We start from the raw sequence: 23,461 nt of genomic DNA, 5'->3' as shown, positions 1-23,461 counted from the left end.
ACAATTACTTTCTGTAGGCAGTGGGATCACAGGTGATATAATTTTCCTGCTTTTGCTTATTTGTGTTTTATTCAATAAATATACATTAACTTTGAAATAAGGAAATGTTATTTAAAAACAAATCCCCAATGGAAAAACAGTAACCAGAAGTAATGTCTTTCCTCTGTTTCTTAAAACTCTGCTAAATAATAAAGAGTAAATAAATTTTTAAAAAAGGGATAAACTCACAAAGACCAAAAAAATGGAGATGAAGCAAGAATAACCAGATTTCAGGATATTTTTGGGAAATGGCAGGAAGACGGAAGAGTAGCAGCTGATTAGCAAAGAAGGCCACACCACAGTGCCTGTGGGATTAGGAGGGCTGATTCATTCCATGGAGCCTTCAAAACTCTGAGTGAAAATTAATACTCATTCTAGAATTCTCTACCTACCCCAAATTATCAATCAATAATGGGGTGGTATAATAAAGATCTTTTTAGACACACAACCACTCCCCAAAAAACACCTTTCCCAGGAACGTAATCAAGGATATGCTCCATAAGAACAAGGTGGTAATTCAAAAAAGGGGAAATATGGCATCAAGAAAAAAAGAACACAAGAGAGCAGTAAGGAGAATTCCCAGATGAGGTGAGGGAGGTAGAGACGAGAACAGGAACAGAAGGACAGAGGGCTTCAGGAGGTCAATCCAGAGTCCTCCTAAATGGGAGAGAAAATGGGACTGACATGTTTGAGTACATAAGAATGGAATGAAAGCATATGTGACAGTAATGCTGGGACATTTGGGAACTACTAATGGGAGGTTCCTAGAAAACTAAGCAAATTCTACATAAGAATCAAACTGCATCATAGCAAACTGTGCAGTTCAAGAGGAATCAGAATTTGCATATTCATTTAACAGTTCTTCATTGAGCTCTGTGTGCTTTACCCAGCCTGCAGCAGTGAAGAAAACAAACCAAGTGCTTGCTTTTATGGATCTGATATTATAGTGTGTAGGGAAGGAGGACTGACAAAACTTTTTTTTACATGTTGCTATTTCTGAAACTGGGATGCAACATATAATTGATGGTATGTCGTGCTTAATTGGAAACATTTTGTCTTCTTAGTAGTATATAAAATAATAGTACAGGTTACCAGAGGCTAGGAGAGGTAGTGGGTGGGCAGGGGTGGGGGGTGGGTGGAAGGGGAAGTTTGTTAAGGGGTACCAAAAACAGTAGAAAGAATGAATAGATCTAGTATTTGATAGCACAAGAGGGTCATGATAGTCAAAAACAGTGTGATTATACACTTAAAAATAACTAAAAGAATGGCTGGGCGCGGTGGCTTATGTCTGTAATCCCAGCACTTTGGGAGGCCGAAGCCGGCAGATCACCTGAGGTCGGGAGTTCTAGACCAGCCTGACCAACATGTAGAAACCCCGTTTCCACTAAAGATACAAAATTAGCCAAGCATGGTGCACATGCCTGTAATCCCAGCTACTTGGGAGAGCGAGGCAGGAGAATTGCTTGAACTCGGGAGGCAGAGGTTTCGGTGAGCCAAGATCACACCATTGCACTCTAGCCTGGGCAACAAGAGTGAAACTCTGTCTCACAAAAAAAAAAAAAAATACAGCAACAACAAAAAACTAAAAGAGTATAATTACATTGTTCATAATACAAAGAATAAATGCTTGAGGGGGGATGGATACCCATTTTCCATGATGTGCTTACTTCACATTGCATGCCTGAATCAAAACTTTATCTGATGTACCCCATAAATAGATACACCTATTACGTACTCACAAAACAATGTATCTTACAATTGATGACAATCTTACATTTGATGAAATATGGTTTTAGGTTATAATAGTCACAATAATATAAAAAATAACTATTGGCTGGGCACAGTGGTTCATGCCTCCCAGAACTTTGAGAGGCCAAAGTGGGTGAATCACCTCAGCTCAGGAGTTCGAGATCAGACTGGGCAACATGGTGAAACTCCATCTCTACAAAAAAATACAAAAATTAGCCAGGTGTGGTGGCGTATGCCTGTAGTGCCAGCTACTTAGGAGGCTGAGATGAGAAGATGGCTTCAGACCGGGAGGTTGAGACTGCAGTGAGCAGGAATCAGGCTGCTACACTCCAGCCTGGGTGACAGAGCAAGACCCTGTCTCAAACAAACAACTATTAATTGAAGCAAAACTTCTGATACATCATGATGGTGGGGGATGGGGAGAATGAGAGCAAAGGCAGTATAAATGAGCAAATTTCTCCTCTGCCCTTGGGGGACGTCAGCAGATAATGCTGAAAATGGAAATAATGTATGCTTGCTATTCGAATCATGGACATAGGTAATAGGGAATTAGAAGAGTCAAGATTAATTCCCCCTCGACTGGGGGTGGAGAAGGGTTGAGCAGGAGACTGCTGTTTACCAGCAAAAGCCTCTTCATACCTTCTTGCTTTTTAACCATGTAATACACTTATTTGATTAAAATGAGAATGAATTAAAAAAAAGACTATGTGTCTTAGATTGTATTCCCTAAAAGCAGAGGCCAAGGCAGGAATTCAGGTGCTGAGAAATGTACCGAGGGCACCGGGCACAGTGGCTCATGCCTGTAATCCCAGCGCTTTGGGAGGCTGAGGCAGGATCACTTCAGGTCAAGAGCTTGGGACCAGCCTGGCCAAAATGGTGAAACCCTGTCTCTACTAAAAATACAAAAATTAGCCTGGCGGGGAGGCTGAGACAGGAGATTCGCTTGAACCCAGGAGGCAGAAGTTGCAGTGAGCCGAGATTGCGCCATTGCACTCCAGCCTGGGTGACAGAGCAAGAGTCCATCAAAAAAAAAAAAAAAAAAAAAAAGAAAGGAATATACTGAGGGAAGGCTCTTCAGGAAAATTGTAAGGGGGCAAGAAAAGCAGATACGGAAGGGGAAGAGCTGAGCACTGTGTGGCCTCAGGTAAACGCTAGGCTTGGCGGATCTCTGGGGAGCCTGGGCTAAGAAATTGCTCTGTAGAGCTGTCCTACCTTGCAGCAGAAGTGTATCAGTTAGTGCATGCCTGACTCCAGGGTGGGATGTAACTTCCCATGCATTTCAGGGTGAAGGTGCTTTGTCATTCAAGGGCAATCCTCCAGGACTGTCACAGGTATAAGTCATTAGATACCACTCACAGCAGGTGGGAGATGAGGCCACTGGCTGCATCAGTGGCATCCACTCCACCATGCCATAAATCTCCAGGACAAATGTACAATCTGTGTTACTCAGGCTTCTTTTGGTTGCAAGTGACAGAGAGCCACCCTCAACTAACCTAAGGATAAACAGTCTATGGAGGAGTTTTATTTTATTTGAGACAGGGTCTCACTCTGTCACCCAGGCTGGAGTGCAGTGGCACAAACATGGCTCACTGCAGTCTCATCCTCCAGGGCTCAAGCGATCCTTCCACCTCAGCCTCCCAAGTAGGTGGAACCACAGGTACACGCCACCATGCCCAGCTCATTTTAAATTTTGATTGAAGAGGGAAGGGTCTACTATATTGCCCAGGCTGATCTCAAACTCCTGGCCTCAAGTGATGGGAGGGTTTTTATGGACTCAGGTAATTAAAAATCAGACTTAGCTGCAGTCAGGGCTCAAATAATGTCACCTGAGGTCCATCTAGCTTTTCCTAGCTCAGGTAGGCTCTTTCATCGTGATGATAATGATGACACCACACAGCCCAAGATTCCCCTCCTGCTGGTTCAGCAATCCCAGTGGAAAGAGAAGGTTTCTCGTACCTCTGGCAGAAAAGTACCAGGGAGGTTATCTACTGGCCCCTTTAAGGCATATGCCTATATGCCTGTCTCGTAGCCAACTACTCCAGGGCTGGGGATTGGGGCAGGGCGGTGGGGAGGTGCGGAGGGGTTAAGAAAAGGAACCCAAGTACTCTGATTGTGGTAATGGGCAGGGGCAACTCTATCCAAATCACACATAAAGAATTTCCCATGGAAAAGAGGGATTCAATTACCAGAAGGAGAAAGGGATGTCAAATGGAGAAAACAAACAAACACACAAACCAAACAATAATCATCCAGTACCACTCATTTTTCTAATTCTTCTTCTCCTGTGGTCAGACCCTTAATTATCAGAGGAGAGGAGACTTCACAACTTTATTCACTCTTTCCACACAGTTCAGGAGTAATATCCACTCTCCTAACCGTGGCGACCATCTTTAAGAAGCCCAGGGAACAGATGGGAAGTACTATTTGTGACTCTGCTTAGTTGGTCTCAATTCTGTTTTATGCCGAGGAGCCCTAGGGAGAGAAGGGGGTTTATGGAAGGTCAAAACAGAAGTAACGATTTTTTTGACCCAATGATAAGATGATAAATTCTTTAGCTATGAGGTCTTGAATCAGGATGTGATGACCTTTTCAGTGTTCAAGATGTGTGTCCTGCCAACCTGACTATTAACAGGAATTGAGGGAAGCCTGGGGGCTGGGAGAATGAAATGTCCTATCATGATACTTTCAGCAATTACAGTTTAGCTAAACAGGACACATGCCTTTTTTTCTTTAGCATTGAAACTGTTTTAATGAAATAGAGGATGACATTTCTGAAAAGAATATATAATTCACTTCTACAATAGATTTTTTTCTTATTCACATGAATATTTCTTAGCTCAGAATCCCTAAGCTGCTTTTAGTAAGTGAACATTATACCTTGCATCAAAATTAGATTCTGATTTAGCCTTTAAACATCCGCTTTCCTGTAATCTTGCTCCTCCAAACTTATTATATTATTATGATTCTTTTGAGACAGAGTCTCACCCTGTGGCCCAGGCTGGAGTGCAGTGGTGCTATCTTGGTTCACTCAATCTCAGCCTCCTGGGTTTGAGTGATTCTTCTGCCTCAGCTTCCCAAGTAGCTGGGATTACAGGGGCATGCCACCACACCCAGCTAATTTTTTTTATCTTTAGTAGAGACGAGGTTTCATCATGTTGGCCAGGCTGGTCTCAAACACCTGACCTCATGATCTGCCCGCCTTATCCTCCCAAAGTGTTGGGATTACAGGCGTCAACCACAGCGCCCGGCCCCAAACCTATTTCTATCTCAAATCTGTACCTTGCAGGACAAACAGAAAAAAGTAAAAATTGAGTTTTAATAAAGTCATTATATAAAAAGTCAATTCTGAAAAGCAAAATGACAGATAAGTGTCAAATGCTGCACAATGGCACTTTCTAGTGTAGGCAGACAGAAAGGACATGGAGGAGATTTTCACCTCTGGAGGGGTGGTGTAGGCTGAAGACTACTTCTAACGGAATCATCTGGGATGCTTGTTCAAAAGGCAGATGCCAGGGGACACACCCCAGACCTAATGAAACACAACCTCTGGGGATGGGTCCAGGTATTTACACGTCTAAAGTGTCCCAGGCTGGGCATGGTGGCTCGTGCCTGTAATCCCAGCACTTTGGGAGGCTGAGGCAGGTGGATCATTTGAGGTCAGGAGCTCGAGAGCAGCCTGGCCAATGTGGTGAGACCGCTGTCTCTACTGAAAATACAAAAATTAGCTGGGCATGGTGGCAGGCACCTGTAATCCCAGCTACTCGAGAGGCTGAGGCAGGAGAATTGGTTGAACCCAGGAGGCGGAGGTTGCAGTAAACCAAGATCAGGCCACTGCACTCCAGCTTGGGCAATAGAGCCAGACTCTGTCTCAAAATAAATAAATAAATAAATAAGTGAATAACTAAAAAGTATCCCAGACCAGGTGTGGTGGCTCATGCCTATAATCTCAGCACTTTGGGAGGCCAAGATGGGTAGATCACTTGAGCCCAGGAATTGGAGACCAGCCTGGGCAACATGGCAAAACTCTGTCTCAAAAAAAAAAAAAAAAAAATTAGCTGAACATGGTGGTGCATATCTGTAGTAGTAGTTACTCTGGAAGCTAAGGTGGGAGGATCGCCTGAGCCTGGGGAAGTCAAGGTTACAGTGAGCTGAGATCGCACGACCGTACTCCAACCTGAGTGCCAGAGTGAGACCCTGCCTCAAAAAAAAAAAAAAAAAAAAAAACAAAAAAAACTTGTACCTCAGGTCGTTCTGGTGCACCTTAATACATTAATGCTTAGAACTGTCACCCCAAACAGAAAGCCATTGCAGGTAGAACTGTAGCTTTGATACCTGACTGCACATGGCATCTTATAGGCACTTAAATTTTAAAGCTGCTTTGGAAAGCTAAACCTTTGTAAGGACAGATAAAGAAATTAGCAATACAGTTGCAGTGTCATTCTTCCTAATCTGATCATTTTGTAAAAAGAGGGCAAGGAATGCTTAGCATGTGATTAGTATATTTAAAGAGAATGTACTGTTTGATGAGGAAACACCTCGAGTTTCAAAGGATAAAAGAAATGAAAGAATTGAGGGGTACTTAAAAATGCTTTCCTTTGAAAAGTGTATTTAAAGTATCGCTTGAGTATTCAAACTTTCTGCTGGCCAGCATCATAAGATTGTGTGTATAACCACATTAAATCTGTTACGGAACAGCTCCATCTCAGAGCAGTGCCAAATCAAAGAACATTCACAATCAATAATGCTACCTGCTCCCCAGTGCCACTCCACTGAAATCTTGAGGAGGTAAACCCTCAGACGTCTCATTGGTTGGCAGTGCTCTCCTGTACTGCTGGCTGATCGACAGGAAAGTGTGTTTTATTTGTGTCTCATGGAGGTTTATAATTTCTAACCCAGCCTCAGTACCCTTTTGCAGTCTGGATTCACTTTCGGTAAATTCCAGCTAGCATGAAAAGAGAGCTGTTGGTCAGCTTTGTATTTCTGATTCACTGCTGTTCCCTGGGGAACCTGATAAAATGTCACTCTCGGTAGCCATGGCTTAAGTTACATATGGCCTGGCCAAGGCACATCCAAGGTAAAAGGCAACACTTTTGTATTTACAAGCCACTCATATGCTGTCCGCTGGCTGTTCATTTTACTAAGGACAGAACATTCTGGTACAAGTGGGAGCTCAGTTGAGTGTTACAGGGGTGAATAAAAGAGAAATCAAGCCATTTGCCTCTGTTTGCTTAGTAAATAAAGTATATGAATGCATTGTATTCTGGCGCCATGTCCGTTCACAAGATCAGCTGTATCCACTTCAAAATGACCGACTTCTGTTGTTACTGGATCTGAACCATGAATTCAGTCTCCATCTCTCCCAATGTCACCAACTACTCATAACCAACATCTCCCAAAATTGAGCCCAGTGGCTGTCAGAGAAACCTGGCAAATATTCGCCAGTAGTTCTTTGAGAAAATTATCCCCATTTTTAGACAAACAACTCAAGGTGCATTATCAACTGATGGTATGGCTTTAAAAGCTTTGTGCTGAAAAAGAAAAGTAAAGAAACAGCTTCATCCTCACATTCAACTGAAAGAAACAGCATCTGGGTATCAGACTTTCTTAGAAATCCCGAGAGGGAGCCTGCTCGGTGCTGCTTAGATTTGATATTTGCTGATCATCCCAGGACCTCATGGGCCACAGGTGTCCTGTACTTGACCAGACCTGCCCTGCATGGGAAAGGGGAAGAAGTCCAAGGGGAGATTTCCCATCACCGTCCCTTTTGCCAACATCCAGAAAGGAACCAAGTGCTCCAGAAAGAGCTCGGGGATGGTAAGACATGTCCGTTCTATCTTTTCAATTCTAAGTCAATCAACAAGCAAGACATTTACTTATTAATTGGCTAGTTGGTTGGTTTTAGAATTTTAGAAATTGTAATACTTGTTTGTATTCTTTTCAAATAATACAGAGGTATATACAGCAAAAAACTAAAGTCTGAAATTTATCACCTCACATCCCATTCTCCTCCTCAAAAATGACCAATTTAATGTTGGTTGTTCTAGACCTTTTTCTTTACAGTAAAACTATCAAGCCTTTTATTTGTACTAGTGCTTTTGAAAAAATGATTTTATTTTATTTTTGAGACAGGGTCTCACTATGTTGCCCAGGCTGGTCTTGAATGCCTGGGCTCAAGCTATTCCTCCTGCCTCAAGCCTCCAATTTAGGACTACAGCTGGCACCACTGCACCTGGCTTGTACCAGTGCTTTTTCATAAAGCTTGTTGACTTCAGCAAAGCACTGGTATTTTCTTTTTAAAAATGTTTAAAATATATGTGTATTTTTTGAGACACAGCTTCACTCTATTGCCCAAGCTGGTGTGCGGTGGTGTGATCTTGGCTCACTGCAACCTTCGCCTCCTGGGTTCAAGTGATTGTTATGCCTCAGCCTCCTGAGTAACTGTGACTACAGGTGCATGCCACTATGCCCAGCTAATTTTTGTATTTTTAGTAAAGATGGAGTTTTGCCATGTTGGCCAGACTGCTCTCAAACTCCTGACCTCAAGTGATCCGCCTGCCTCTGTCTCCCAAAAAAATATTGAATTGTCAAATAAAGAGAGCTGTATTCAGGTGTACAATGTGATGATTTGACATATACGTACATTGTGTAATGGTTACTACAGTCAGATTAATTAGCACATCCATCACCACCCATGCTATTCATTAGATCCCAGAACTTGTTCATGTTATAACTGAAAATTTGTACCCTTTGGCCAACATCTCCCATTTTCCCCACTCCCCACCCCCTGGCAACTTCTGTTCAACTCTCTGCTTCTGTGAGTTCAACTTTTTTAGATTCCACTTGTAAGATCATGCAGTGTTTGTCTTTCTGGACCTGGCTTGAGATTGACCTGACTCAGTGAGTGAGAAGTGCAGTGGTGTTTTCAGGCTTCTAGATTCCACATCTAGAAGAGTCATTATTCCAGTTGCTATGCCTGTTGCAACAAAACTACCCTATAACTTTATGGCTTGAAACAGTAGGGCATTAATTTTGCTCACAAATTGCTATTTGGGCAGGGCTGAGCAGGGATAAGAAAGTGCTCCACCCACACACGCTGGGGTGTGTCAAGGCTGGAATCGTCTGAAGTCTCACTCACTCCCAGGTCTGCTGGGTGCTGCCAGCTGGAAGCTGTGACCTTAGCAGGGACTGTCAGCTGGAACAACCACACATGGCCTCTCTATGTGGCCTGGGGTTCCCCACAGCATGGTGGCTGGGCTCCAAAGCTTGGCATCTTGAGAAAGAGAGAACCAGGCAGAAGCAATATTGCTTTTTATAACCCAGCCTTGCAGAAGCTGTACAGGATCTCATCTGCTGCACTCTATTCACTAAAGCTGTCAGAAAGCCCAACCAGGTTCAGAGGAAGGGAAAGTAGACTCCACTCCTTAATAGGGAGTGAAAAGTTTAGGAAAAGAACATGGGACCAGAAATATTGGAAATATGGCTCTGGCCATTTTTTGAAAATACGATTTACCATATTTGTGATACTGAATCAGGGCTATAAAAGTTGATGCACTTCCTCTCTGTCGAATGGGCTCTAGCACTCTGGAGTCTACTTAAACCTGGGAGGGGACTGTGGCCAGGCTAAAAGGGTGAGGACCGAATTTCATCACCACACCAGATCCCTAAGAGGCTGGGGAAGGCAGGGCAGAAGAAATGAAGTAGGGTGAGGGGTGGAGGGAGCTGACAATAGCTTTTCCTTCTGCGCTCACAGCTACACTGACCATTTAACATTCTAATAGGAGAAGGCTGGCATTTGTTGCAGGCATTTTGTTTATAATCGAATCCATCTGTCTGAACACACAGGCAGCACAGTTCCAAGTATGGTACCAATATCGAGATGGATAAGGCTCATCACAGCTCAAGATTAACTATAAATTCCTAATGTGTTCAGGTAAGATGCATCTTTACCTCCCGGCAGACAAAGAGGCAAACACAATGATCCATGAAAGAAAGCAACAGAGATGCTGCCCAAGTGAAATGAGCCTTGATATGTCACCTTCCTCACCTTGTGTTTTTGTAGCCATACCTCCAGACTTCCAGATCTCTGCCTGAGGTTTACTGATGGTTTCTTTCAGGGATCATTAAAAGTGATTTGTGGGCCAGCAAGGCTTTTGTTTTCCATGCTGGGGATTCAGTTTATAGCACGCAGCTTGGGAAGGGGTGTCTGGAGGATGGCATCCCCATCCAGGAAATCTACTCCGGGAAGGCCAAGAGGGCTTCAACAGTCCACAGGTGATCTGTGATGCTTCAGTGGGGATGGGGTGAGGGTAGATGGGGGCCCAGGAAGTGGCTGCCTCTTTTCCCTCCTGTCAGGCTGCCTTCTCTATAGAAGAGGCCCTGGGGCCAGGCATGGTGGCTCACGCCTGTAATCCCAGCACTTTGGGAGCCGAGGCAGGTGGATCATGAGGTCAGGAGTTCAAGACCAGCCTGGCCAACATAGTGAAACCCTGTCTCTGTTAAAAATACAAAAATAAATAAATAAATACATAAATAATAAATAGATAGATAGATAGATAAAATAAAATGGAAAAAAAATACAAAAATACAAAAAATTAGCCAGGTGTGGTGGTGGGCACCTGTTATCTCAGCTACTCGGGAGGCTGTGGCAGGAGAGTCACTTGAACCCTGGAGGTGGAGGTTGCAGTGAGCGGAGATTGCGCCACTGCACCCCAGCCTGGGCAACAGTGCGAGACTCTGTCTCAAAAAAAAAAAAAGAAAAAGAAAAAGAAAAAAAAAAAAAGAAAAGAAAGAAAGAAAAAGAAAAAAAAGAAGAGGCCCTGAGACACAGGGCTTTGAGCAGCCTACATTCGGGACCCGAAGAAGCCAATGCTGCAGGAAGGCGAGTTCTTCCTCAGAGGACTGGGCTACAGGCTACCCAAGGAGCCTTTGGAGCATTTTCTTTCTTCCATTGCTGGAGTCAGCTTGCTTCTCTGTGTCCCTCCTGGCCTTCTCTTTCCTCTTGGGGGCATTTTCATTTACAAATGAATAGATCACTTGGACTTTGCAGATGCTTGGACTAAGTTACTACACACACATCAAGCACCAAAGTGCTGTCTGAAGACGCCAGTGCTCCCTTCAGGTCAGCTTTGCACGCTGGGATGTACACTTTTAGATTGCCCACCCACAGAGAGAAGGCTCTTTCCCCAGAATCCTCTAAGGGCAGAACCAGAAGGCCCAGCTGCCCAATTACTTTCTCTTGCTCTTCTCACTCTATAATTTTAATCAGCAAAAATATTGAAGAAGAGTAATTGGGGTTGAAAATAATGGCAAACACTGCAATTACTTTTGCACCAACCTAATACTTGCACAGCACCTCCTTAATCCATGGAGTGATGCTGGTCCTTGTATTTGTTTTTATTTTATTTACTTTTGTTTATTGGTTTTTTGAGGCAGAATCTCACTCTGTTGCCCAGGCTATAGTGCAGTGGCATGATCTTGGCTCACTGCAACCCCCACCCCTCAGGGTGTAATTCTCTGATTCAAGTAATTCTCATGCCTCAGCCTCCTGAGTGGCTGGGACTACAGGCACACACCACACGCCCAGCTAATTTTTGTAGTTTTTAGTAGAGACGGGGTTTCACCATGTTGACCAGGCTGGTCTTGAACTCCTGACTTCAGGTGATCCACCCGCCTCGGACTCCCAAAGTGCTAGGATTACAGGCGTGAGCCACCATGCCCAGCACACATCTACCTGTCTACTTCTATCTCTATCATCGATATCTCCTACCGGTTCAATTTCTCTAGAGAACTCTGACAGATACAACTGGCATCTACTGAAAAAGAATGAAGTGGAGCCAGTTCACAGTTCACAGAAAGGTTGACTGAATTTCCCTATCTCTCTTGTCACTCTGTTCTCCAATCCCTAACCCCTGGGACCTTCTCTGCAGCCTTCCTCCATCACATCTTTCCTGCCCCTGAGATCTCTCTTACCCTCTTCCCTCCTCCCCTCTGCTGGTCTCTCTTGGAGTCAACGTAGGCCTTTCCCACAGAGATTCACCCAGCCTGGCGTCTCTGCCTCCACTGAGTAGCTCCATCTGCCCAGGTGTGGGATGGAGACAAAGGACAGTTGGACTGAGACAGCCAGTAAAAAGGGCTCCCCGGAAAATTTCCAACCGGCCTGTACATTGGGAGGATGGGGTGGGGCCTCAGGAAGTTTGTGCCATTTGCAGTGGGGAGGAGCCTGGCCTCTCCTGTTCCTGGGTGGTGACCTGAAATGCAATCTGTAAGACGGGGGCCTGTTAACAGGAACCCCTTTTGCTTTGCTGAGAGTCTTTTTCCTTTTCGCTCAATAAATTCTGTAACTCCTCACCCTTCAAAGTGTCTGCATGCCTGATCTTTCCTGGTTTTGTGACAAGAACCTACAACAGGACCTGCTGAGTGGACCAGACACACCTGAGTATTGGGCAAGAGTGAGGGAAAAGGGCACTCATATCTTTGTTATTCTGTATTCTAATTAAACTTTCCTAAACAACTTTTACATTTAAATGACTTAAACACTTCTGAAATCTCTATAACAACCTATACGGTTTTCCTTATTTTACCCTTATAAAGTAGATTGGTTAGATGTTATCCTTTTTTTTTTTAGAGATGAGAAAGCCAACAATTAGAGAAATTAAACATTATATCCATGATCTCACTATAGGTCTTACTTGACTAATTAGAAATCTGGAGTTACAACCTAAGGTTTCTGACCCCACCACATGATGCTGGCTCTTTAGAAAAGGGAACATACTTGGTTCACACTCATTAATTCATTTAACAAACGTGCATGCATAGACTAGGGATCCAGTACGGACTGAATATAAAAGTTGAAGAACACACAGTCCCTGCCTTCAAGGAGCTCACAGTACAAGGAAGGAGAGTGGGAGCTGTTCTAGAGATGCGACACCCCTTGGTTTTCTCTCCACAGTTAGGAGGAAGGCAATTTGCAGAGCGCCCTTCCCTAGGTGTCTTCTTCCACCCACCCTCCCCTCCTTTCTCCTGGAATATTGTTGGCACAGCTTGCCCCAAATCTAGTGGCTGTGTGTGTCAGGGACCCCGCTGATCATCTCATAGCTCTCCATGAAAGGTGTGGAGGCAGAGGTCCAGAGACTATGGCATTCCTACAGACACATACACAGGCTGTGGTCAGGAGGATTGCTCTGTGGGTCCCTGAGGACAGGGAAACCAGCCTTGGAAGGAAAGGAAGTCCAATGCAAGAATAGCCTCAGGGCAGCTAGGGAAAGAAGGCTCCCAAACTCTCTAGAACATCATGGACTCTCCCCAAACTTACTGTTTCTCTTCCCACTTTTTCTCCTATTAGTTTAAAAGTCATTAAAAGAGATAATTAAAAACAGAGGAGATGATGTTCAAAAGAAATAAGAAGGGGATAAAAAATAATGTAAGGCAATAAAATGATTGAAAAAAGGATTTCAAAAGGCTCAAATTAGATAACAGCAATTATAAAAAAATGAGACCAAATTTGAAAGATTAACAATGAAAAATAGATACAAAATGGCTTAAAGTATAAAGTCGTAATTAGTAGTATAAAACAAAATTGTAAGTAATATTATAAATTAAAATGATAATTAATTATACATTTTAAAGATGAATAATTAAAAAGTAAAGATAAATAGTATTAAGTTAAAAACCATAATTAATTAAAATAATATTTTAGAAAAGATGAGTATACCCATAGAGAAATGGACAAAGAACATGAAATGACATATGACGAAATACAAATAAAAATATGTATGTAAAAAATGTTCAACCTTGCTAATAATAAAATAAATGCATATTAAAACTTTGAGCTATTGATCTCTGCTTACCAAATTGGCAATGGTTTGAAAAATGATGTATTCAGCGTCATTAGGGATACAGGAAACAACTGTTGTACGTCCCTGAACCACAAATTGTTTCAGCATACAGACGCAAGACACATGAGAGAGCTGACACTGTGCATACTCTTGTCCCCAGTAATTTCACTGCTAGCAACTTATCCTAGGGGATAATCATGAATATGCACAGTGAGTTGTCTGGAAGAATCTTCATCAACATAATTGTTAATAATGTTAATGTTTTGGGCCGGGTGCGGTGGCTCACGCCTATAATCCTAACACTTTGGGAGGCTGACGTGGGCCGAACACTTGAGAAGAGGAGATGGAGACCATCCTGGCCAACATGGTGAACCCCATCTCTACTAAAAATACAAAAAATTAGCCTGGCGTAGTGGCACATGCCTGTAGTCCCAGCTACTTGGGAGGCTGAGGTGGAAGAATCACTTGAACCTGGGAGGTGGAGCTTGCAGTGAGCCGAGATCACGCCACTGCACTCCAGCCTGGGTGACAGAGCAAGACCCTGTCTCTAAATAAATAAATAAATAAATAAATAAATAAATAAATAAATAAAGGGCTGGGTGTGGTGGCTCACACCTGTGATCCCAGCACTTTGGGAGGCCGAGGCAGGAGAATCACCGGGTCAGGAATTCGAGACCAGCCTGGCCAATATGGTGAAACTCTATCTCTAATAAAAATATGGATGCAGCTGGAAACCATCATTCTTAGCAAATTATCACAAGAAGAGAAAACCAAACACCGCATGTTCTCACTCATAGGTGGGAACTGAACAATGAGCTCACTTGGACTCGGGAAGGGGAACATCACACACTGGGGCCTATCATGGGGAGGGGGGAGGGGGGAGGGATTACATTGGGGAGTTATACCTGATATAAATGATGAATTGATGGGTGCTGACGAGTTGATGGGTGCAGCACACCAACATGGCGCATGTATACATATGTAACCTGCACGTTATGCACATGTACCCTAGAACTTAAATTATAATAAAAAAAATATATATATAAAAATTAACCAGGTGTGGTGGTGCTCACCTGTTGTCCGAGCTACTAGGGAGGCTGAAGCAGAAGAATCGCTTGAACCCAGGAGGCAGAGGTTGCAGTGAGCCGAGATTACACCACTGCACTCCAGCTTGGGTGACAGAGTGAAATTCTCCAAAAAAAAAAAAAGTTAATGTTTTAAAACTTAGAGAAAAAAATTCCTAAATGCCCAATAGTAGGAAATTGGATAAATAAATAAGATTTTTTACACAAAGAAACACTATACAATGATTAAAAATACTATTGTTAAAGAACATTTAGCCAGGCATGGTGGCTCATGCCTGTAATCGCAGCACTTCGGGAGGCTGAGGTGGGCGGATCACAAGGTCAGCAGTTCGGGACCATCCTGGCCAACATGGTGAAACCCTGTCTCTACTAAAAATACAAAAATTAGCCAGGAATGGTGGTGCATGCCTGTAATCCCGCTACTTGGGAGGCTGAGGCAGGAGAATCGCTTGAACCGGGGAGGCGGAGGTTGAAGTGAGCCAAGACCGTGCCATTGCACTCCAGCCTGGGTGACAGAGCAAGACTCCATCTCAAAAAAAAAAAAAGCAAAAAAAAAAAAAATTTTTTTAATAACATGGAAAAGAGAATCACAATGCATTAAGCAAAAGACCCAGCAGGTTAAGAACAATTTATACTATATGGTCCCATATTTCTTGGAGAAATAAAAGGTTATGTGTGCATATTATTAATATATTAGAAGTAGTTTTTATGGGTAGTTATTTATAGGTGATTTTTATTTCTATTTTTTGAGACAGGGTCTTGCTCTGTCACCCAGGCTGAAGTACAGTGGTGTGATCATGATTCACTGCAGCCTTGAACTCCCAGGCTCAAGTGATCCTCCCACCTCAGCCTCCCAAGTAGCTGGGATTACAGATGTGTGCCACCACGCTCACCTAATTTTTGTATTTTTAGCAGAGATGGGGTTTCACCATGTTGGCTAGGCTAGTCTTGAACTCCTGACCTCAGGTGATCCACCCGCTTCAGCCTCCCAAGGTGCTGGGATTATAGGCGTGAGCCACCATGCTCGGCCAAACAGCCAAGTCTTGGGAGTAAATGACTTTCCTTCTGCCATTCAGCAGCCATCACGACCCAATACATTCAAATAATTCCTCAGGGTTCAACCCATTCTCTATAGTTTTTGTTCCTGGTCAGTGCCCTAAGAGACCCCCATAACCCCTGAGCCAGTCTCTACCTCCTACCCCAGAAACCGAAGGGACCAAGTATTCCTGGCCTTGTGCAATGACCACCCTATGCTACCCTAAAGACTGGGAAAATGTGGGTGACTTTGGTACACAGGGGAGGTGTACACAGTTTATTAGTAAGTATGCTTTATGTGACAACATGCAGAAAACAATGCTCAAAGGCAACCACTTCTCTGATATTTATCACCAAATATTAATTTTGCCTGTTCCTTCCTCTTTAGTGTAGTGGTGAGTATAATAATAATAATAAAAATAATTTTGCCTGTTCTTAAACACCATGTAAATGGCCTTATGCAGGCTGTATTCTTCTATGTTGGGCTTCTTTTGTTTAACATTATGCCTATGATATTCACCTATGTTGTTGAGTATAGCGATAGTTTATTTTTATTTTTATTTTTTTGTTGTTGTTGTAGTATAGCATTCCATTTTGTGAATATACAATTTATTTATTCTAAAGCTGATGACATTTGGGCTATTTTCTGCTTGGGGCTCTTGTAAATAAAGCTGTAATAAATATTCCTGCATGTGTCTGTTGGTAGAAATAAACATTCATTTCTATTATGTGTATCCCCGGGAGTAGAATTGCTGGGTCATTAGCTAATGAACTGAATGAAGCCAGTACTCCTTCCCCAGTATTCCCATGGGGAAGGTGTATTGATTCACAGCAGGCCCTAGTCCCCCCTGTACCAGAGGCCTGCATTGCTACCTCACAACCGTGCACCATCCCTCCACTTAGCAATCATGTTTGCCACAGCTCCAGTAGCTGCTACAGTATCCTTTATCCAGCACCAAAGTCCTGCACATAGGGCTCATGAGGGCAGTTTCCCACAAGAGACAACATAGCTGGCAGCAGAGTACTAGATGGAATGCTTGGAGATATGGACTACTGCCAGGCTCTGATGTAACCAGGCTGTGTGGCCTTGGGCAACTCACTCAGCCTCTCTGAGTCTTGATTCTTTCATGTGTGACATAAAGAGGAAGGTTAGATGGTTTTTAAGGTTGCTTCCACTTGAAAGTCCCATGAGTTTTTGTTTTCGAGACAGGATCTCACTATGTTGCCCAGGCTGGAGTGCAGTGGTACTCACTGCAACCTCAACCTCCCAGGCTCAAGTGATTCTCCTGCCTCAACCTCCCAAGGCTGCACCACCACACCCCCCCTAATTTATTTTTGTGGAGAGGAGGGCTCGCTTTGTTGTTTAGGTTGGTCTCAAACTCCTGGGCTCCAGTGATCCTCTTGCTTCAGCCTTTCAAAGTGCTGGGATTACAGGCGTAAGCCACTGTGACTGGCTCCATGAGTTTTTTTGTTTGTTTGTTTGTTTTGAGACTAGAATCTGGCTCTGTTGCCCGGGCTGGAGTGCAGTGGCACAATCCTGGCTCACTACAACTTCCACCTCTCAGTTCAAGCAATTCTCCTGCCTCAGCCTCCTGAGTAGCTGGGATTACAGGTGTGCGCCACCACACCTGGCTAATTTTTGTATTTTCAGTAGAGACAGAGTTTCACCATGTTGGCCAGGCTGTCTCAAACTCCTGAACTCAACTGATCTGCCTGCCTTGGCCTTCCAAAGTGCTGGCATTACATGTGTGAGCCACCAAGCCCAGGCCCGGCTCCTTGAGTTCTAATAAGAGAATTGCATTTTACCAACTCTTGTTCCAGGCCGAAGGTTGGAATCCATTATGCTTTGGAACATGTAAGTAAACCAGAGTTTCACTGGAGTTGAGAGGCTTAGGATGTGCCCATCTTGGGTGCCTCCTTGAGCTGCTGCAAAAGTGGAAGCAAACAAGGCAGCACACTTGGGTGAGGACCAGCTGTGTAGAATGTGTACTTAGGGACATTTCTACACTATTACCATCAATAAACAGGCATTTCTCTGCCTGTCCAACATCGCAGCAGAAGTGCCCATATAACCTTGATGCATTTCAAGTATTTGTTATTTGGAAGTAAAGAGGCTAACAGCCTGCATTTCTGAAATCTCTCAAGCTCCATGACAGGTAGACATTGTTAAAAGGTTAGGAGAATGTCCCTGTGCTCTCAAATAAAAATGGCTTGAAAATTCATCAAGGCCAGAGGAGCCATCCAGGAGAGATGACAGATGGAATGTTTGTGCTTGTTTAAGGCATGGAGATGAGAAATGAGTCTCTTCTGACTCCGTCTCTGTTCATCAGAGATGATCACTGTAAATCCAACACAAAGGAAATCAAAAGACCTTGGAACTCTGGCAGGGCTCGAGTTTAGAAGATGCAGGAGCCGGGCTGAGTTTGCTTCTTACTCCACGCACACTTCTCCCCACTCACTGCCACCCCTCCTTCTATGCCCTTAGAATCAGTATTTCAGCCACTGTATGTTGATGAATGTAAGATGAGGAGAAAAGAAATAAGGTGTCAGAGAAAAAAAAGTAAAAATGAGAAAAGCGAAGCAGAAGAACGTCCAGGAAAGGAGAGTGGCCTTTTAGAAACCTGCTGTTCATTTGGTGAGGCTTTACTCTAAAATAAACTTTATGCTAGAGGTACCAAAAAAATCTTCCTGGTGAACTGCAAAGTTATGACCTGTGTGTAAGATTTACTTTAGCTATTGAGCATTAAGTGATGTCTGTTAAACTGAATGGTCACCAGAGCCCATCCTAAGACATGGCATGGCATAGCATATACAATTTACCATGAACAAGGTCTTAGTAGCAAAGTGTATTCATCTGTTCTTACACTGTTAATAAAGACATACTCAAGAGTGGCTAATTTATAAAGGAAAGAGGTTTAATTGACTCACAGTTCAGCGTGGCTGGGGAGGCCTCAGGAAACTTACAATCATGGTGGAAGGGGAAGCAAACACATTCTTCCTCACAGGGCAGCAGCAAGAAGAATTGCCGAGCTAAAGGGGAAAAAGCCCCTTATAAGACCATCAGATCTCCTGAGAACTCACTCACTATCACGAGAATAGTATGGGGGAAACTGCCCCCGTGATTCAATTATCTCCACCTGGTCCCACCCTTGACTCGGGACACAGCCAAACCTTATCACAAAGGTACTGTTAGTTGAAAATCAAAGATAGATGGAGTGGTTTCTGAAACATGGGGGATCTCTGTCTCATGATTTTATGACACACGGGCAGTACAGTAAATCAGTTCTACTTGATCAATGCATGAAATCACTTGATCATTATGGCTACTAAAGGGAGACTATGTGATTCATGCCATAACTGTGGGTATTTTCAAAGTTGCATAGTTATACTGTACTTGTAAATGCTTTCTAATTATTGATGACTTGTTTTATGCTATTTTGAGTTTTTAATATTTTCAAGCATGCTGCTCAAAATTCTTATATTCAAAATATGTCACATAAGCACATATGCATACACCCACATGTGCGCGTGCACACACACACATACACACACACACATACACAATGCTGTTTTAGGGCTTCGTTGTTTTTATATGATTCTACAAACAATAATTGGTGGAAAAAGTTTTAAAGCTGATGTTCTATTATGGCTTGTCAAATACGTCTTAGTCCATATTTTCAGAATGTCTCTGTATTGATTGCACTACACATGAAGCCCTTTTCAGTGATTTTAATTGGTTTGCTATAACTATGGCAACTATATGTCCTAGATTTTGCAGGATAATCCTGATTTCAAGGACTGATTTCATTGTCTCTTTAAGTTCACAAATAATAGAGCAATTGCTTCAATTTTTGGCTCAGAAAACACCATCATTAGATCCATATTCTATTTCAGCACAGGTCATAGAATCCAAGTGCTCTACTGTGCAGCTAGCATGCTACTCAGAATTGCTGGGGAGGGGGCCATGATGAACAGCACAACGATTAGCTTTTCTAGCTGGGGACCAAGAACAGGTCTCTCTCCTCCTTAACCCTCATTATCATTATCCCATGTCACGTTCTTTCTATTTTTACCTTTGCTTCTCATCCATATCTTTCTACACTCCCGCCAAGTAGAGCAGGGACAGTCAAGCGGTGTGCGATGGAGTGGCAGAAGTGAGGTCGTCAGGGTTAGGCCTTTTCCTACTTTTTGTTTAAAGTTGGGATTGAAAAATTGGTGTATACAGAGCAAACCTTCTGTAATTTTTGTCTGTTTGAGTCATTTGAAAGTTCATTTTTATGTATTTATTTATTTTGAGACAGGGTCTCACTCTGTCACCCAGGCTGGAGTGCAGTGGCATGATCATGGCTCGCCACAGCATAGACCTCCTGGTTTCAGATGATCCTTGGACTTCAGCTTCCTCAGTAGGTGAGATGACAGGTGCACATCACCACCGAGTAAATTTTGTGTTTTTTGTCGAGATGGGGTCTTGCCAGTTTACCCAGGCTGGTCTTGAAGTTGTCCAGGCTGGTTGTGAACTCCTGCGCTCAAGTGATCCTCCCATTTCGGCCTCCCAAAGTGTTACAGTTGTGAGCAACTGTACCTGGCTGATTTGGAAGTTTAGGTATACATATATTTTTCTTTTTAGGGGAAGGAGATCATTAGGGATGACTGGATTTTTCCTTTCTTCCCTCCCTCCTTCTTTTCCTTCTTTCTCTTTTTTCCAGCATTCATTCCAAAGATTTGACGTGGTGGGAAAGGGAAAAATCATAAAGAACAGAGGAGTTGGAAGATAATATTGCTTAGTGATCAAGCTAAGATTTGTGAAAAACCAAATTGCTGCTCAATTCTCGGCTCTGCATCAAAGTAAACTGCTGACATTCAATACTTAGAGTGCTGGTTTCCTGGGCAGAGACGGAAGAAAATATGTTGCATTATTGTTGTTGATATTTGGGAAGGCTCATATGATGAGAAAGATCCTCTGGTAAGACTGTATGTGCCCCAGAACCTAGGAAGCATTGTGTGGCTGGGCCTCCAGAAGCCCAGCAGCTTAGACAGAGACGGCCATTATAAAGACTACAGTTGCAAGGACTTTCTCAATCCTAGACATCCCTAGAAGTTTCTGGAGTCCTGGGTCTTCACATCAGTGCTCTGTATTTGTGAGGCTAAACTAATTTTTTTTTTTTTTTTTTTGAGACAAAGTCTAACTCTGTTGCCCAGGCTGGAGTGCAGTAGTGCAATCTCGGCTCACTGCAATCTCCGCCTCCCAGGTTCAAGCGATTCTCCTGCCTCAGCCTCCCGAGTAGCTGGGATTATAGGTGCCTGCCACCAGGCCTGGCTACTTTTTGTATTTTTAGTAGAGACAGGGTTTCACCATGTTGGCCCGGCTGGTCTCAAACTCCTGATCTCAGGTGATCTGCCCACCTCACCTTCCCAAAGCTGGGATTACAGGCATGAGCCACCGCGCCCGGCCAAGACTAAACTAATTTTTAAGGGCTTGCTTTATGCTAGTCTCCCTTTTAACTGGCTTGTATTTCACTATTACAAAGTTGCTCACGGTTTTCTTCTTCTTTTTTCTTTTTCGTTTAAAATAAAAAAACAAATGATTTGGACTTTAATAAATGATAAATAATTTCTATCATGTTTAAATAACTATAAATTCTTTTTCAAAAAAATTTTTCATATGTTATCTTAATAACTATACATTCTTTAACAGCTTTGCTTATTTATTTAGAGACAGGGTCTTGCTCTGTTGCCCAGGCTGGAGAGCAGGGGTGCATTTATAGCTCATGGTGGCCTCCAAGTCCTGGGTTCAAGTGATCCTCCCATGTCAGCTTCCAGAATACAAAGGACTACATGTGCAAACCACTATGCCTAGCTAATACTTTTTAACAGTGTTATTAATATGTAATTTACATGTCATAAAGATCATCCGTTCAAAGTGAACAATTGAATAAATTTCAGTATACTTATAGCATTGTGCAACCATCACAATCTACTTTTAGGCATTTTTATCACTCCTCTAAAAGAAACCATATACCAATTAGAAGTTACTTTACATCTCATCTCCTCCTACCCTCTCTAAGCCTAATCTTCTTTTGTTTTCCATAGACTTGCCTATTTTGAACATATCATTTAAATGGAATTATGCAATATGTGGCCTTTTGTGTTTGGCTTCTTTCACTTGGCATAATGATTTTGAGGTTCATCTATACTGTAATATATATCAGTACTTTCTCCCTTTTTATTACCCATTAATATTCCATTTTCTAGATATATTACATTTTGTTTTTCCATTCATCAATTAATGGACATTTGAGTTGTTTTTCATACTATTATAAATGGAATTGCTCTCTTCATTTCATTTTTGGCTTGTTAATTGCCAGTGTATAGAAACACAATTATTTTTTATTTTTATTTTTTTTCATGATGGAGTCTCACCTGGGCTGGAGTGCAGTGGTGCCATCTCTGCTCACTGTGACCTCCGCCTCCCAGGTTCAAGCAATTCTCCTGCCTCAGCCTTCCCAGTAGCTGGGATTGTGGGTGCCCACCACCATGCCTAGCTAATTCTTGCATTTTTAGTAGAGATGGGGTTTCACTATATTGGCCAGGCTGGTCTCGAACTCCTGACCTCAGGTGATCTGCCCGACTTGGCCTCCCAAAGTGCTGAGATTACAAATGTGAGCCTCTGTGCCCAGCTACAGTTGATTTTTGTATGTTGATTTTGTATCCTGAAAACTTACTGATTTTTTTTTTATTATTTCTAATTAGTTTTGCAGTGGATTCTGTAAGATTTTTCTATTTGTAAGATCATGTCATCTTTGAATAGAGGTAGTTTTACTTCTTCCTTTCCAGTCTGCATGCCTTTTATTTTTCTTGCAGTTTCTTCTTCCACCTATCTTTAGTTTGCCATCATTCTTCATGGTACAGACTCAGTGTTACAACTTCTCTTATTGCTATCTTTTTGTATGCTCTGAATTTTCTAGTTTAAATTTGAGAAAGTGAATACAGAGATGGAGAAAAGGGAGAAAGACATAGAGAATCTGAGTAGCTCAAGTGTTAGCTATTATTTTTCTTAGGGCAAAGCTTTGCATTCTTTTCTCTTCTGTTTCTTTTTTTTTTTGAGATGGAGTCTCGCTCTGTCACCCAGGCTCGATTGCAGTGGCGTGATCTCAGCTCACAGCAAGCTGTGCCTCCCGGGTTCATGCCATTCTCCTGCCTTGGCCTCCAAAGTAGCTGGGACTACAGGCACCTGCCACCACACCTGGCTAATTTTTTGTATTTTTAGTAGAGATGAGGTTTCACCATGTTAGCCAGGATGGTCTCAATCTCCCGATCTCCTGATCCACCCGCCCTGGCCTCCCGAAGTGCAGGGATTACACGTGTGAGACACTGAGCCTGGCCAAAGCTTTGCATTCTAGCTCATAGGTGTCTGGCTAGTAAATGCTGCCTGTGGATTAGATGACCATTAATAAGCTGTAGCCAGAAAGAAAGGGGGTCCCAGGTTCTGGGTAGCTCAAGAAGGGATTGCATAGACATGACTGGCCTGGAAATTGACATGGATAGAACAATATTGGTAGAGAAGGCTTTTTTTTTTTTTTAAAGATTGCATTGAATTTTTTTTTTTTTAAACTCAGAAGGCATCTTTGTAATGTTGGTTAAAATGCATTAGGATGTCTAAAATATTTTGGGATTGTCTGTTTGATAAGACCACTTATATGTTTTTGTATCATAAACAGT

The 23,461-nt window shown here is 42.8% G+C and overlaps 1 long non-coding RNA gene across 1 annotated transcript; it reads left to right on the top strand.

Annotated features, from left to right (window-relative positions):
- Positions 1-569: 569 nt before the first annotated feature.
- Positions 570-9,927, top strand: LOC111539834. Its single transcript, XR_002730810.1, has 3 exons — positions 570-627; positions 6,484-6,573; positions 9,631-9,927. It is a non-coding gene; the product is annotated as an uncharacterized LOC111539834 (long non-coding RNA).
- The last annotated feature ends 13,534 nt before the right edge of the window (positions 9,928-23,461 follow it).

Source organism: Piliocolobus tephrosceles, chromosome 8 (genome assembly GCF_002776525.5).
Source record: "Piliocolobus tephrosceles isolate RC106 chromosome 8, ASM277652v3, whole genome shotgun sequence".
Classification (NCBI taxonomy): domain Eukaryota; kingdom Metazoa; phylum Chordata; class Mammalia; order Primates; family Cercopithecidae; genus Piliocolobus; species Piliocolobus tephrosceles.
This window is presented reverse-complemented; position numbering and strand designations above follow the sequence as displayed.